The sequence below is a fragment of the Solanum dulcamara genome, chromosome 2, assembly GCF_947179165.1.
Source record: "Solanum dulcamara chromosome 2, daSolDulc1.2, whole genome shotgun sequence".
NCBI classification, from domain to species: Eukaryota; Viridiplantae; Streptophyta; class Magnoliopsida; order Solanales; family Solanaceae; genus Solanum; species Solanum dulcamara.
This window is the reverse complement of record NC_077238.1, coordinates 50,100,684-50,117,732: the sequence shown is the minus strand read 5'-3', so window position 1 is coordinate 50,117,732 and position 17,049 is coordinate 50,100,684. Positions and strand designations below refer to the sequence as shown.

Genomic DNA, 17,049 nt, shown 5'->3' with positions numbered 1-17,049 from the left:
TGGAAGGGGAATTCTGTAGTGCCTAGGGGTAAATTTATTTCCTACCTTAAGGCCAGAAAATTAATCTCTAAGGGATGTATATATCATATAGTCCGAGTCAAAAATATTAATGATCAGACTCCATCTCTTGAGTCAGTTCCCATTGTGAATGAGTTTCCTGAAGTCTTTCCTGAAGATCTACCCGGAATCCCTCCTGATAGAGAGATAGACTTTGGTATTGATGTCCTTCCTGATACACAACCTATCTCCATTCCTCCTTATAGGATGGCTCCTGCTGAGTTGAAAGAGTTGAAAGAACAACTGAAAGACCTCCTAGATAAGGGGTTTATCAGGCCAAGTGTCTCACCCTGGGGCGCTCCTGTCCTATTCGTGCGAAAGAAAGATGGGTCCCTTAGAATGTGCATTAATTACCGACAACTAAACAAGGTCACCATTAAAAACAAGTACCCTCTCCCCAGAATAGATGACTTATTTGACCAACTTCAGGGTGCCACATGTTTCTCTAAGATAGACCTCAGATCAGGCTATCATCAGTTGAAAGTGAGAGAATGTGACATCCCGAAGACGGCTTTTCGAACTCGCTATGGTCATTTTGAGTTTCTTGTTATGTCCTTTGGATTGGCAAATGCTCCAGCAGCTTTTATGGACCTCATGAACCGAGTATTCAAGCCATACCTAGATACGTTTGTAATTGTCTTCATCGATGATATTTTGGTCTACTCTAGAAGTAAGAGTGAGCATGCTAATCACCTTAGGATTGTCCTTCAAACTCTTAAGGAGAAGGAGTTGTATGCTAAGCTTTCAAAGTGTGAGTTTTGGCTTGAGTCTGTAGCATTCCTAGGTTATATTATATCTGGGAATGGAATCCAAGTTGATACTCAAAAGATTGAGGCAGTTAAGAACTGGCCCCGACCCACCTCTCCAACCGATATAAGGAGTTTCTTAGGTTTGGCTGGTTACTACAGGAGGTTTGTTGAGGGATTTTCATCCATATCCTCACCATTGACTAAGCTGACTCAGAAGAAGGCTAAGTTTCAATGGTCTGATGCTTGTGAGAAAAGTTTTCAAGAGTTGAAAGCTAGATTGACTACTGCTCTAGTACTATCCCTACCCGAAGGAACAGATGGTTTTGTAATCTATTGTGATGCTTCAAGAGTTGGGTTGGGATGTGTATTGATGCAGAAAGGTAAGGTCATTGCCTATGCCTCCAGGCAGCTTAAGACTCATGAGAGGAACTACCCCACTCATGACCTTGAGTTGGCAGCTGTGGTATTTGCTCTTAAGATTTGGCGTCACTATCTTTATGGTGTACATGTGGATGTGTTCACAGACCATAAGAGCTTACAGTATGTATTCAGCCAGAAGGAGCTGAATTTGAGGCAAAGGAGATGGCTAGAGTTGCTCAAGGATTATGACATGAGCATTCTCTACCACCCAGGTAAAGCAAATGTAGTTGCTGATGCTCTTAGCAGGTTATCTATGGGGAGTACAACTCATGTGAAAGATGAAAAGAAGGAGTTGGCAAAGGAAGTGCATAGACTTGCGCGTTTGGGAGTTCAACTTATTGACTCTAGTGAGGGTGGTATAATAGTACGAAATGGAGCCGAATCATCTCTAGTTGCAGAGGTGAAAGAAAAGCAAGATCAGGATCCCATTCTTCTTCAACTGAAGGATGAGGTTCACAAGCAGAAGGTAATGGCTTTTACCAAAGGGGGAGATGGAGTGTTGAGACATCAAGAAAGATTATGTGTTCCAAGTGTTGATGGTATTAGGGAGAGAATCATGAAAGAAGCCCATAATTCTAAGTATTCCATCCATCCAGGTTCAACAAAGATGTATCATGACTTGAGAGAAGTATACTGGTGGAGTGGAATAAAGAGAGATATAGCAGAGTTTGTGTCCAAGTGCCCTAATTGCCAACAAGTTAAAGTTGAGCACCAAAGGCCTTGTGGAGTGGCTCAAAATATAGAGATCCCGGAATGGAAGTGGGAAATGATCAATATGGACTTCATTACCGGTTTACCACGAACCCGCAAACAACATGACTCTATTTGGGTGATTGTGGATGGGATGACTAAATCGGCCCATTTCTTGCCGGTTAAGACTACGAACACTACAGAGGATTATGCCAAACTGTATCTTAGAGAGATTGTTAGACTGCATGGAGTTCCTTTGTCTATCATCTCTGATAGGGGAGCTCAATTTACTGCTCAGTTTTGGAAGTCATTTCAGAAGGGCTTGGGTTCAAGAGTGAACCTTAGTACTGCTTTTCATCCGCAAACAGATGGCCAAGCAGAGCGTACGATACAGACTTTGGAGGATATGTTAAGAGCCTGTGTCATTGACTTCAAAGGTAATTGGGATGATCATTTACCTCTTATTGAGTTTGCATACAATAATAGTTTCCATTCGAGTATTCAAATGGCTCCTTATGAAGCTCTGTCTAGGAGGAGATGTAGATCACCAATTGGTTGGTTTGAAGTTGGTGAAGCTGAGTTGATTGGACCAGACTTGGTTCACCAAGCTATGGAGAAGGTGAAAACCATACAAGAGAGGTTGAGGACTGCTCAAAGTCGCCAGAAATCCTACACTGATGTTAGAAGAAGAGATTTGGAGTTCGAAGTGTACGATTGGGTATACTTGAAAGTTTCACCCATGAAGGGTGTGATGAGATTTAGAAAGAAAGGGAAGCTTAGTCCCCGCTACATTGGTCCTTATCAGATTATGAGGAGGGTAGGTAACGTAGCCTATAAATTGGAGTTGCCTCTAGAATTAGCTGCTATTCATCCCGTGTTTCACATCTCTATGCTTAAGAAGTGTTTGGGAGATCCTTCACTTGTTGTCCCAGCTGAGAGCATTGGGGTGAAAGAGAGTTTGAGTTATGAATAGATTCCAGTTCAAATTCTTGATCGTCAGGTTCGCAAATTAAGAACTAAGGAAGTGGCATCTGTCAAAGTCCTATGGCGAAATCAATTTATTGAAGAGGCTACATGGGAAGCTGAAGAAGATATGAAGGCTAACTATCCTCATCTATTTATGCCTTCTGATGACGATATTCAAGGTAATATTCCTTACTTCTACCTTTGAGTCGATGTTTATTCTTGAGTTTGAATCATTGACCATTTGAGTATCGGAGTTGATGTATTGATGATATTCATTCTTTATGTCTCCTATTTTCATCTTCATTCGAGGACGAATGATCCCAAGGGAGAGATATTGTAACAACCCCTAAAATATTGTATGTCGGTATTTCAATTCTCGACGAAAATAATACAGCCTCTGTATTTTGGGCATAACTTTTCATAGGTTGGTCCAAATTAGGTGATTCAAATTTCTGAGTCATCCCAACATCCTTACCTACAATGTTTATGAGAACATAACTTCAAATTCGGAGTATAAGTAGGTCAAATAAATTAATCTTTGTAAGATATAGTGCTGTGACGGAATTGAGTGTTGATAGAAGAAAATTCATATCTCACTGTAGGTTGCTCCAAATTGGTTGATTCTTGAACGATATGAAACTAGACTTCCATATCTACAATTCTTATGAAGACACCAAATCCTAATAAGGAATTTATCTTATTCAAACGCAGCTTTGAAAACGAGTATTCTGTTAAAAAGAACTCATCTTACCTACCATGGAAACATCTAGATGCATTTGACATCATGCATGAGATAAATTGTCCTCCATTTAACATCATCCATGACATCAATATATTCCATTAAATTTTCAGATTTTTCTTTAAAATTATTTTATTTATTGTTAGGTCCCTCTTTCCCACCTATAAATACCCACCTTATTTCCTCATTTTATTCATCAAGCTTTCTTAAGCATTTCTTATCTCTATATACTTCTTCTCAAATATAGTTTTAGTTTTAGTAGTATAAAAATACTACTCCGGTGATTCTTATACTCCGGGTAGTACACAAAATGCTCCGGCGAGAAGAAAAGGCTAGGGGTCCAAGAGTGTTCCAATTCGGAGTAAACCTTCGGATTTAAGGTATGTAAGGCTTTCATAGCATTGGATTGAGTTCGTCCATGCGCCCAATATTTAAATTCATTATAATTGAATTACAGTTGAATTTTATCCAAATTTTGAATTCTAAATGAAATAATTCTTCTTCTATTGAGTTGGATATATTTATGCATTAATATTATTATTATTGTTATCTCTCATATTATTGGAATTATTGTTCATGGCTACTTTCCCATGAATTCTAATTGATTTGATGTTCATGAATATTTTTATACATGTTTTGAGTAAAGATGTTGGCTTTTTATTATTTTCATTGATAAAAAGAAAGTTATATGAATTAATACTATATATGTATTTTATTGAGTTTTGAAAGAGCAAAAGAGTTGAGTTTGAATGAATTTGAGCAAATGATATTTTGAGTAAGATGTTTTGATGAGATGTAAATGATATTTTTGGAAGTATAATGATTGATGAACATGAAATGAGATGAGTTTGATGATTTAAATTAAAGTCCAATAAGACTAGATGATGAGTTTAATATGAGCACATATTTTGGGAGTAGTATTGAGCACCGAGTTGGGTAAGAGTTTAATTGACTCAAATCCCAGAACTACGTAGCCAGCGTAGGATGGAGGCTATGCCTTTTAAGTCCCAAAAAGAGGACTTTGATGAGTGGATCCAAGATGGTGATGTTCTTTACCCTGGCAAGGTATTGGATGGATGTGGCAACGACATCGCTTCGTTGTATCATCGCTAGCTCATAAGTGATGGTTGTCGGTTAGAGAAACTCCCAACTGAGTAAGATTGCTTATTACTATTATTTTTATTATTATATTTTAAACTTGCATTACATATTCATGTTGAGATGATGTTGAGTTCTGAGCTGAGTTTTCTTGAGAGGAGTTTCTTGATATATGTCCTTACCTTCCTGCCATTTTACATACTCGTACATTCCACGTACTGACGTCATTCGACCTGCATCATTTTATAATGCAGATACAGGTGTTATAGATCCTCAACAAGTGCATCGTTGAAGATCATTTCTTTTCAGCTATTTGGTGAGTCCTTCTTGTATTCGAAGGAACTCCTTATCCTTTTATTATTGTTGAGTGTGATGTTTCTTTTAAGGTAGCCATGGACATGTCATTGGCACCATCTAAGAGTATTAGAGGCTTCATAGACAGAGTCTGATGATGTAATCGGAGTAGTTCTCCTTAGAAACTACTTCTTATAAAAATTATCTATTTTTCCTTTGATTATGACTAGCCCACATTAGTATTCTTAAGTCTTCCGCTGATGAATAAGTAAGAAATTAGACCAAGTGGTTCTCTCGGAAGCCAGAAATGGTTTTTGAGTGCCGGCCACGCCTAGGGTACCCTCTCGGGGCGTGACAAAAAAGAGGGCAAAATATCGACAGCAGAAATGCTCATGGAGAGGAACGAGGATCTAGAACTCCTATTAGCCTCTTTTGGGGAATAAAAAGCTCAAACCCTCATTTTGGAAAAAAAATTCCTCAGAGAGTTCAAAGAGCTCACAAGAGAAGCTATTATAGTTTATTGTCCCAAGGAAATGACAATATACTTACTAAGGAGAGAGAAGGGTGCAACAACAATTGCAATGGCTCTGAAGCCATGGAAGGATTCACAAGGGCACTCCCAGAAGGGGAAGAGCCCAATGGAGACCCAGCTTCTCAAGTGGAGATGATAAACCTCATCATTTGGAATGGGAGGGGAGCCAATAGCGCAAGCTTCAGGCGCCAATGTGAGGCTATGGTTAAGATGCCCAACCCCAAAATGCTTGTCCTCCTAGAAACTCAAATGGTCTAACACAGGCGCTTGACTGAGGTTCTCAAGTTCGATAACCAAATTCAGTCTTTGGCTGAGGGTCTCTCAACGACCACCTGAAGCTTAGCGACATATCCATCACCTCTCAAAGCATTCACGTCATGATCTAGGTAATCCCCAATCCCATACCTTGGTTCTTTACTGCTATTTATGCTAGCACTGATATCCAATCTAGACACAGGCTATAAAATGGACTCGTTATCATCTCTAACTCCACTATCGGGGATTGGATTATAGGAGGTGGCTTCAATGAAATCCTTAAAGAAAATTAGAAATTTGGGGGGAATAACATTAATTACTCTAGGTCTAACTCCTTTAGAAGCTACTTGGACCAATGCAATTTGGTAGACCTGGGGGTTCAAAGGGTGTAAATATACCTGGACCAATAAAAGGTACAAAAATAGGCAGAATCTTATCCTCGAGAGACTTGACAGATGTGCTGCTAATGACTCCTGGATCCAATGCTTTCCTCAAGCGGCTGTTACTCACCTCCCTAGAACTAAGTCTAATCATTGCCCCCTCCTTGTCATGTTATGGACCCCCACTTCTAATCTATCTATCTATATTATTATAAAAGAAAGAATATAAATATTAATTGACCAAAATATCCTTCAAATATTGAACGACTTTTATACCCTTCATAATTTATATTAAATAAGGATAAAATTGTAAAAAAATGAAGAAGCGATTCAATATTAAATATAATTATAATATTAATGATTTATCCAATACATAGAAGGTTGTTATTGAGTACAACTGAATTTAGAATCCTTAACCTTTACACTTTGTTTGGTTGGTTGTTACGTATTGTTTCATAATGTATCGTATTGTATTGTATTGTGCTGTATTGTATCGTACTGTATTGTTTTAATAAATATAATATTTGGATAGATTGTACCGTTCTCCGTCGTTATATAATGTCACACATCCATGATTTGAATGATAAACTTACAAGCAAGGTAGAGTACGTATTGGAGCTACTATTAAAAGGTAGGATAAAAGATGAAACATAATTATTAAATAATAAATAAAGACAAAATGAGAAGAAAATATTAAGGTAACGATGCGATCACGCCAAATCGATCATTACATAAAATGAGTCTTTGGTCGTTACCTAATCATGGATTTAAACAATACGATACAATAGAATTTAAGTAACAACCAAAACAAGCATTGTATTTAAACTAACAATACAATACAATGGGTAACAACCATCCAAACAAGTGTTAGGGTGATTGGAGAATTGTGATCTACTTTGCCATAATCCTCATGTTGGTTAAAATTGTAGTATTAACTCAAGTTGCTTTCTAAGATGAGTCAATTCATACCCGTAGTAATTCCTAATGATAAAAAATATTAGTAGTAATTTTTTACTAATTCAAGTCCAATTCACTATATTAGTAGTAATTTTCTAAAATTCAAAGTAGAATTCAGTAAAGAACTAAAAACATAAGGGGGATTTAGTTTTATAGCTATTTACAATTTTTTTTAGTTTTATCGCATTTTGCAGAGAAATCTTTAATTTTATACATAACATTTTCTTATACCAATAGAAAAATTAAAATCGCATAATATAAAAAGAAGTTATTTTTCACTATCTTTTCTAGATCTTGTCTAATAACAAATAATTGAAGAATATAAAAAAAATAATACATACATGATGATGCGAGAAATCTTAGAACTCTTCCTCTAACCATATATTTTAGGAATCCTTAATTTTAAATATTACAAAGATAATTAAATAATAATTTAAGAAAAATAGTAAAAAAATAATTTTATCAATTATACAATTTTTAATGAAGATCGAAAGGTTTAATCAACAATTTAGTGAGATACAACCTCTCATCATTAACCTTTTTTTCCCTAAGTTCAAGATTTAAATCTATTTTTTATTCATATATGAAAATAGATATATTGTACTGTTACCCATACTTTGCTCATGTTATTCCTTTATCTGATTTGATCATCCAAATTTTGAGAAAATTAAATTAGTTTAATATAACCTAGTGTTTGGTACGAAGGAAAATATTTTTCAATTTTCTCATGTTTTGTCGGCTTAAATATTTTGTAAAATATTTTTTCAAAATCAACTTATTTTCCAACAAAATAAGAAAAACATTTAACAAAACTCTTTTTCAACCTCACACCTCAACTTTCCACCTTAACTCAAGTTTCGAATACCGATTCCCGATACTAATTCGACATTCGACTCCTGATTCTCAATTTGTCACGATCTGATTTCTTAGGTCATGATGACGCTTACTATGAACCACTAGTATGCAGGCCGACCCATATCCCGAAACTGTAAGTAATGGGATGTTAGGGTAGAAGACTAACTAATCAATCTAAACCAGTAAAGCAACAATAGGAGCATACAATGAATAGGCAAAAGCAACTAAATATATATATATACAACAAAAGGATCCTTTCCAGAACCTAGAAGTCACAGAGCTGCTAATAAAAGAGTACAAGTCCCAAAAGTGGACCACGGAAATAGAGTTGTCTCAAAAAGCAACAGATAGGAAAAATATATGTACAGAAGAAGATGGGTAAATCCAGAAAGCAGTGTGCTCACCCTCGCCTCTGATCACGTCCGTAGTTGGTTCGAATCGATGCGAGTAGCTAGTACTCGGACTTGCATCACAAAAAAAGATGCAGAGTGTAGAATGAGTACCAAAACAACAGGTACCTAGTAGGCATCATAGGCCAACTGAGCAAGATACGCAAAAGTAAATTGAAATGTGAGTAAAGGATCACATCAAAAGAAAGAACGGGAAGTAAATGTGGGTATGTACACGAACGAACTAGCAAACAAAGGAAAAATATCTAACTAACTCCATCGGGCTTCCATAAACCCAATAGGTATGCTAGTGCATAAGTAAATGGTAACTACCTACATAGACTCCCATAAGCCCGATATATGCAAGGATAGCTGAAAGAAAATAAACGGAACCAAAAGGATTTCAATAATATCACCATTTCCTGGACTTGAACCAAACCATTTCAAAACTCTAACATCTCAGCCCACAATCGAGAGTAGACGAAGACTTAAACCGAAAATTCATCAAGGAATAAGGAATTTAACCACATGCAAGATGGATCATGAAATGCAACCGGTAGTTGTAGATAATGAGTCGACATGAGTAGGCTAGACCACGAACTTTAACTGGGTAACTATAGCCAAAGGTCGAGCATGGGTAAGCTAGACCGCAAACTTTAACTAGATATATGCAGCTAGAAAGCCTGGACACAAGTAAGCTGGACCACAAACTTTAGCCTGATATCTATAGCTAAGGAGCTGAACATAAGTAAGATGGACCATGGAATTTGATCGGGTATCTGTAGCTAAGGGATCAGACCAAATTAGAATCAGCGACCATCTGTGCGTCACGGGGAGTACCCCCAAATCAAGTGTCATCAATGCACTACTCCATCGTGAACCAAATATAACCTGAATCATCGATAAAACTTAAAAAATCATGAACTGAGGGATACAAGACCGATAGAAGAATAGGGCATTAAGGAGGTAAGGTCACAAGATGAGTTACTACCTAGCTAACGCTCAAACTATCAGAATCAGTCTTCTATATCAGTCCACAGGGAGCTAACTGTCTGAAATGATGTCGAAAAATATTTAAGACCCTACGACATCAACACCACACAAGTCTAAGGCAACACTAATATAAGCCTAGAATAAACCCAAACATGCTTCCAAATATATAACCACAGGGAAAACATTCATTACAGGATAGAAACAACCAACAACCATAGGACTCATGCTTACACAGTCCAATAATTACCCAAAATAAGGCCTAGGACATGGAATCTAGGAATTTATCTTGCTCGACATCCAACCCCACCAAACTCATACAAATTAATGTACAATTTCCTAAACATGCTCAGTCTTATGAGGGGAAAACTGTAGCCTACTTGAAAACTAACCACGCGCACTCCAACTCATAAAACCAAAGCTTTTCTCTTTTGAGCGGCCTTCGAATGCTGCCACTCTACCAAAAATAGAATCACAATATTAATACGGTCATTATGACACTAAAATTATCGAATTCGGAGATGGACCAATTTCAAAGTCAAAAATTGAGAATTGTGGGTCTAGCTTCGTAACTCATAGAATTGACTTCGAGAATAGGCTCTAACTACTACCCCCAGTTCATGTTCCACATAAGGAACACAATTCACATACCAAATCTGTTACACCCCATACTTTTGTACTTTGGAACGCATTCTTAAGTCTCTTGAAAGGCTCTTAAGTTCTTGGAAGAATTGTAAGCCTCTTAAGTTTCTTAAGGTTTCCTAAAGTTTCTTAAAGCTTATTAAAGATTCTTAAGACTTCTTAAGAACTCTTAAGCTTCTTAAGAGTTACCATGTGAGCCGGGTGATCTATAACGCTATCAAACAACTCTAAGGAAAGAAGAATGCGATACCCCATAGTAGAGAAGATTGAAAATAGAGTTATAAGAATCTGAAAGAAGTTGGAGATCGAATAATGAGTCGTAGGACTCGACTTATTTATGTAAGCTACCAACTTGGAAATCTTACATACTTAAGCTACTTGAGTGTATACCAAGCTTATATAACAAGAATTACATAAGTTCGTAAAGTAAGATGAGATTACGAACCCACGAGGGGGAAAAGAGAGTGACACATGGCAGAATGAGAGAGTTCCACATGGAAGAAACTGGAGCAAGGGTGGTGGAACCCAACTTCCATATGGCAGACCATGGTTGGAAGGCATGGTGCGTTGGGCCAATAAGGGCTTGACATGTGTCACCACTTAGTGGTTGACACGTGTAACTCCCCCATAAGGTGGCATATATGTATATATATTATAAGTCATCCTTATCTCCAAACAAAAATTCATTCTTCCACAAAAATATCTAGGCAAAGGAAAAGAGAAGAAAAGTCTAGAAAGAAAAAGAGAGAAGAGGAACCTTAAACTTGAGAAAGAGAGCCACGGATTTGGAGCCAAAAAGGTAAGTCTTCGATTTTGTTATGTGAATTAATTATATAGGGTGTAGAACGATGTTATGAAGGTGTTATTAATAAAAAAATATGATTTGGAGTAGCCCAAAATGTAATCAAACAGCCACGAAGTTCTAGCCGCTCTAGGAGAGCTTCTAAGGCGAGTTTTGGCAAGTTTCAGGTAAGGTAAGATTCTTCCTTTTAAATTGGAGTTCATGATTTTTTATGTGGTTTTTTACATGTATTAAAAAAGGTTGTAAATGGAAAAATTGCATAAGGATGGTTGACGTTAGGAACAAACTAAATTGAAGTCGTCGTAGTTAAATCGAAGTCGAGTAGTGTGTTGCGATTGTGGTGCTGCGGTTACAGCTGGTTGGATGTCATATTGCAGGGATGGAGAATTTTCTAAAAGGGGTGTGGTTACTTCTGGTTGCATCCATACAACCCTCCGTTTTGTATTGTTAAAGGTTTTGCGAAATAAAGATTAAAAACTCTATTTTGGTATCATAGTTTGGAGCTAGTTGTTTGGAGTTTGTATTGTGTAATGTTGAAGTAATTTACTTGTGTATATGCTGATGGTTTTTGTTGTTGGTATAGTTGTTGACATGGTGTACGAGTTGAAATCTCGGGAATGTTAAAGTTATAGAGAAAATACTGCTCAATTTTTGGTAACTTCGGAACTAGTAACAAACTAGTCGAGGGTATTTGATAAGGAAACAATTCCTATGGGTACTTGGTTGTAGAGTTGGAAATTGGAAATTAAAAGGTTATTAACTTTAGTATTACTCTCATGTTAATAGGTCAAGAAGATAACGAGGCGAGTTGGGTTACAGTTAATCCACAAAAGGTATGTGAAGCTTACCCTTTCTTTCTTTTGGCATGTCTTAGCCTTAAGTTATATATATACGAAACTTGGGAGTCATTCCATTCATAAAGCTCTGAGTATGAGTCAAGACCCTTGTTCACTTCTGGATGTTACAACTCCTGCACTAAGTAGACTCATCGCCTTTCAAATCTTCTGTAGGATGAAGAGTAGTACATATAAGGCCTATCTCCTTCTTTCATTGAAATCACTTAAGGTAAGTGAAATGATGTCTGATATGAGTTTAGAGGTAATTCTATTTATAGGTTCTAGATATAATTCGTGACTCGTAGTCACTTTAGAATACTAAGGGTCCTAAAGTAGTTAAATTACTACTCTCAATCCATCTATATGTTGAATAGTAAGTAGAGATATAAGCTCCTATTCTTAAAGGCGCTGAGAGGATAAATGTATCTGATTGCATAAGATGTATCTTTGATTGCATAAGCTATTTTTTTGATTGCATAAGTTGTGTCTTTGATTGCATAAACTGTGTGGCATTATCTTGGTACACGCCTATGGTTCTTGAGGCCCTAATTGATGTAATCCCTAATAACATCTAAAGGGTACCTCAGAAAATTACTTTCCTGGTCGTCAAGTGATGGTTCACTTGACTGTTTTATTGTGTCTCAGGAGATGATTTAGTCGCATATGGTTTATCACTACTCTACTCGTGCATACGGTAACTCTTATTTCACCGAGTCCCATGCGGGGATGGGCCTAATATCATGCACAGCTTTACTACTTCTTTTACTGAGTCCTAGGCCGAATGCGATATAATACCGTGACGTGATGGGTGATGCCACGTACGAGAAAGGGATGCTATAAATGATGATATGATAATGTGATGATATAATGATGTGACAATGATACGAGTATTCACCACATCCCAGGCTGGATAAAATAGGATTATTATGACACCGAGTCTCATAATGGGCCAAGTAAGGTATATAATGATTTAAGGAAGGAACATCGAGTCCCTCACTAGAGGGAAGGTATGGTATGTATATATACGATACGGGTACGCTATAGATGTACCCTACTCTCTTCACTGAGTCCCTCACTAAAGGGTCGGATACTGTAGGTAGGCATGCATGTGCAAATATAGTGATACATTTATGACACCGAACCCAATAATGGGCGGGATATGTTATGATATATATATATATATATATGATGAGGTTATGCCATGTACGATGGTATGATGCCGTATGTGATGACACGATAAAGTGATATATATGATGAAAAGAGACACGCAACTTGAGGATCACAAGCTTAGGATTCCACCCAGCGGGTTTAAGAAGAGCTCCATGTGTTGAGCCCAACTTTTGATACTGACCATTAATGTATATATTTGTGTGTTCAAGGGTACGGTGGGGGCCTTGTCCCACCTTATGTTTCTATTTCTTTTTACTCTTAGAGGTCTGTAAACCTATATGTGGGTTGTATATATATGTGTGAACAGTGGTGCCTATATGTTACGATAGCCTCGCTGGCTTATATATATTGTCTTGCTTGTTGGAATGCTATGACTCAAATAGGAGACAAGTTTCCTTATAGTTAGCAAGGATACACGTGAGTGTATAGTTTGGGCACCCGTCATGGCCTATAGAGTTGGGTCATGACAAAAGTGGTATCAGAGCGGTCTTTCCTTGGAATGTCTATAGACCTGTCTAGTAGAGTCTTATTTATCAGTGTGTGGTGCACCACATCTATAAACAGGAGGCTACAGGTTATTTAGGGTGTTACCTTTCTCTCTTGTCTTTTATCGTGCAATAGAGCTATGTTATTAGGATGATCCCTCACTGACATATTATTATATTTACAGCAATTCCTCCAAAGAAAGCAACAGCTGCCCAGAAGTGTAAGTCAGTAGTGGATGGAACAAGTCAGACCCCAAAAGTTATTAGGGCTCATGCCCAGTCTATGCTGGGAATTATGCTCCAATCGATGGGCTCTACTCCACCACCACCTCCGAAGGAGTTTAGAGAAGCAATAGCTATAGGCCCCGAGACCCTAGTGCATAAGCCTCCAGTCCCATAGCTAGGGGCAGAAGATAGGGCGATGAGGGATATAGTTCAACTATTGACCAAATTAATGGCAGAATAGGTTCAAAGGCATGGGCTGGGGATTAGGATGCGGTACAGTGAGCGACAGCCCAATAAAGATTATGGCATAGGCCAGCATAAGAAGGCTAGAATGGCTGGTGATTCTGGGGAGTTTCAAGGCAGACAACCTTACCAGTATAGTATATACCCTTCCTAACCAGCCTGGAGGGAACCCCCTCAATTCCCGGGTGGAATATTTGATAAAATGAGATGTCTAGGAGTTGGTTTGAGCTCCAGGGTTTCATGTACACCAATGACCAAAGGGTCACATCAGTCGAAACTACCTTTACCTCAATGTCCTGACTGTGGTAAGGTGTATTTTGGGAAATGACGCCTTGCTACATGTGCTTGTTTCACCTGCGGCCGTCAAGGCCATTTTATGAGAGAATGTCCATTTAAGAGTAGATGGAAGGGTGCAACTCAACCTACTGGATCAGTTGTTGGAATTTCTTCTTCGTTGGCTATGCGCCCTATGAAGCAGGGTATGTATACCTCAGAAGGCCATAATGGAGACCGTGGCAGACTTCCTCTGAATCAGGAGGCGTCATCAAACATGGTAACAAGTATACTATTAATCTTCTCCTAGGTTATGTATGCATTGATAGATCTAGGCCCTACTCTATTATGTATATATCTCCTTTTGTGCCCGATATTTGGCGCCCTGTATGGCTGTGATAGACTATGATATGCATATATGTGTTGGCCTTGTGAGGCATTGTTGGTATTTTCTTAGTGCAGGTTTAGGATAGTAAGGAATAAAGAGGAAACTTTGCCGATTAATTTTTTTGGAAATAGAAAGAGAATGAGATATACGGTTGCAACATATCTTAAGAGATCATATCAACGGTAATAATAAGGATGAAAGCTCATGAAGTAGACAAGGGTATTGTGTATATGTACCTCTACTTTGGAAAATAGTGGGATCCCTCAAAGATAGGGAATAGAAATTGCAAAACAACTGAGGCATTGTGAAATTATCAACGGAACAAGTGGTATCCATTGGAAAAAATGTGATAAACAAAATGTGAGACACGTGTCATCAGAGTATAAGTGCCCCGAATGGAGAATCGGACACGATAATAAGCACTAGTGACGTACTGATTGGGATGAATGAAATGTGGCTTGGGCTAAACTACTACATTAGTTATATGACTCGAGTACCAGTACTTGGACTAGGTTGGGCACTAGTTATTGAGAATTCTGAGCACCCCATGGTTATATTAAGGTTTCTTATAGGGGCAACCTAAAGTATAGATGGGTTAACAGAAGGTCTAACATGATGTAGTATGTCAAATGTGTTGGAACAGAATCATATGCATATGAACAGTTGAAAATAAATAGAGGATGACATGGGTACACCCTAAAGGGAGAAAGTGGACAAGAGAAATACAAGCGTGAGAAGAAATCAACTAATACTATCACATGTTGACAGGACCGCTCAAATTTCAAATGAGATCCCATACTGGCATGAGTTAGCAAGAGCTCAAGACCAACAATAAATAGATAGAAGCCGCGGTATCTGAGACCATGAGAAGAATCATGGGTGCCAACAAAAAGGGGTGAATACAATAAGAGAGTAGGACTGAGCAAACTAAGGGCCACAAAAAGGGTAGTAGGGCCATATTTGAGTAAAGATTAAGATATGGCAACATCGTCATTAGTTGCTGATATTGGGATGTACAAGTAGCAAGGAGAATAGAAAATCTCCTACGGTAGGAAATGAGGAGACCAAAGAGTACATAAAAGAAGAAAAGAAAGAAGTAGGACAAAATAGCATTAGCACAAGCAAGTCCTAGTGTGAAGTCGATATGTAAAGCAAGACGGGCTGGGAGATGAAAAGACTACGTTTACCTCATACCAATGGTATAAGAGTAGTTGTGCAACCTACGAATAGTTATATACAACATAAGACCAAGCGGAGGAGTACATAGTGAAAAGAAGTTATGATATTTTGGAGATGTTACAGAGGAATACAAAGAGAAGTTAAATCAAATGGCCAAAAAGGACACAGTCATGGTTGAATTAAAGATCTAGGACGACACCGGTTGTAAGAGAGAAGAAGAGAGGGCAAGGCGAAACATGAAGACTAGCGAGAATATGCTAAGGTAAATCTTGGGCTAAGATGAGTGCCTTCACACATTATTGCAAGGATGGCAATGGAACTTGACACGAGGACTTCCCGGGAGGGTCACCCATTCTAGTACTACTCTCGCCCAAGCACGTTTAACTTCAGAATTCTGGTGGGATCCGGTGCGTTAGTGCTATTATAATCGTACGAGATGGGAGAATCCAAACTAGCGGCGAAGCAACGATACGAGATTATGTACCTAGAGTGTTATAAGTTACGATAAGGGAATTGTAAAAGAGCTTAAGCAAAACAAGCAGGATTAGCCGATTACTAATAGATGGAGCACTTGTATGCCACTGTTCTTCAACATAATACCAGTTAATGATAAGGCAAACCACAGAACGGCTATACAGGTCATTGTGTGAGGGAACTTCAGCACAACTTGGTAGCCAACTCTGATGGGAAAAAAGCAAAACCCAAAAGGCGAGGGTACCAGTTGATGTCATCTAAAAAAGGCAAGAAGTAATATACGAGGTCGAAGATTCCACAATATGACCTTGGCTATAAGACTCAATTTATACTCCTTGGACAAATAATTCTATATGGAATGTTATCCGCAGGTTAACAATATCATCCCATGTTCCTTCAATCAAGGACTACCTATCCAGTCAAGATTGTGTAAAATTATAGGTCAAAAGGGTAGTGAGACTTTACGGAGTTCCCATAGCTATTATCTCAGATAAAGGAGCCCGAGTTATAATTAACTATTGAAGATCAGTCCAAGAAGAGATTGGGTAGATAGATAGGTCTTCGTACACCATTGTTCCCTCAGACCGAAGGACAAACTAAGATTACTAGTTAAATGCTAGAAGAGGTGTTGCGATCCTATATGGTTGACTCCAAAGGTAGCTTGGATAATTGCCTACCACCTGTGAAGAGTATTTACTACATCAACTATCATTCTAGTCTCCAGATGGCCCTGGAAGAGACTTGGAATGGCAAAACGAGTAGGTCATGAATTGGTGGGTTGATGTTGGTAAAATGTAACTAATGGCCCAGGCGTGGTTCAATAAGCTTTCAAGAAGGTGAAGCTTATTCAGAAGAGAGTGTTAGCAGATCAGAGTCGACAGAAGTCATACATAGGTAATCAACGTCAACTTCTAGAGTTTTAAGTTAATGATTGGTCATTTTCGAAGGTACTCCTGACAGA

The 17,049-nt window shown here is 38.1% G+C and overlaps 1 pseudogene; it reads right to left on the bottom strand.

Moving 5' to 3' along the window:
* Positions 1-15,929: 15,929 nt before the first annotated feature.
* On the bottom strand, positions 15,930-16,047 carry LOC129881279 (5S ribosomal RNA; annotated as a pseudogene).
* Between the last annotated feature and the right edge of the window lie 1,002 nt (positions 16,048-17,049).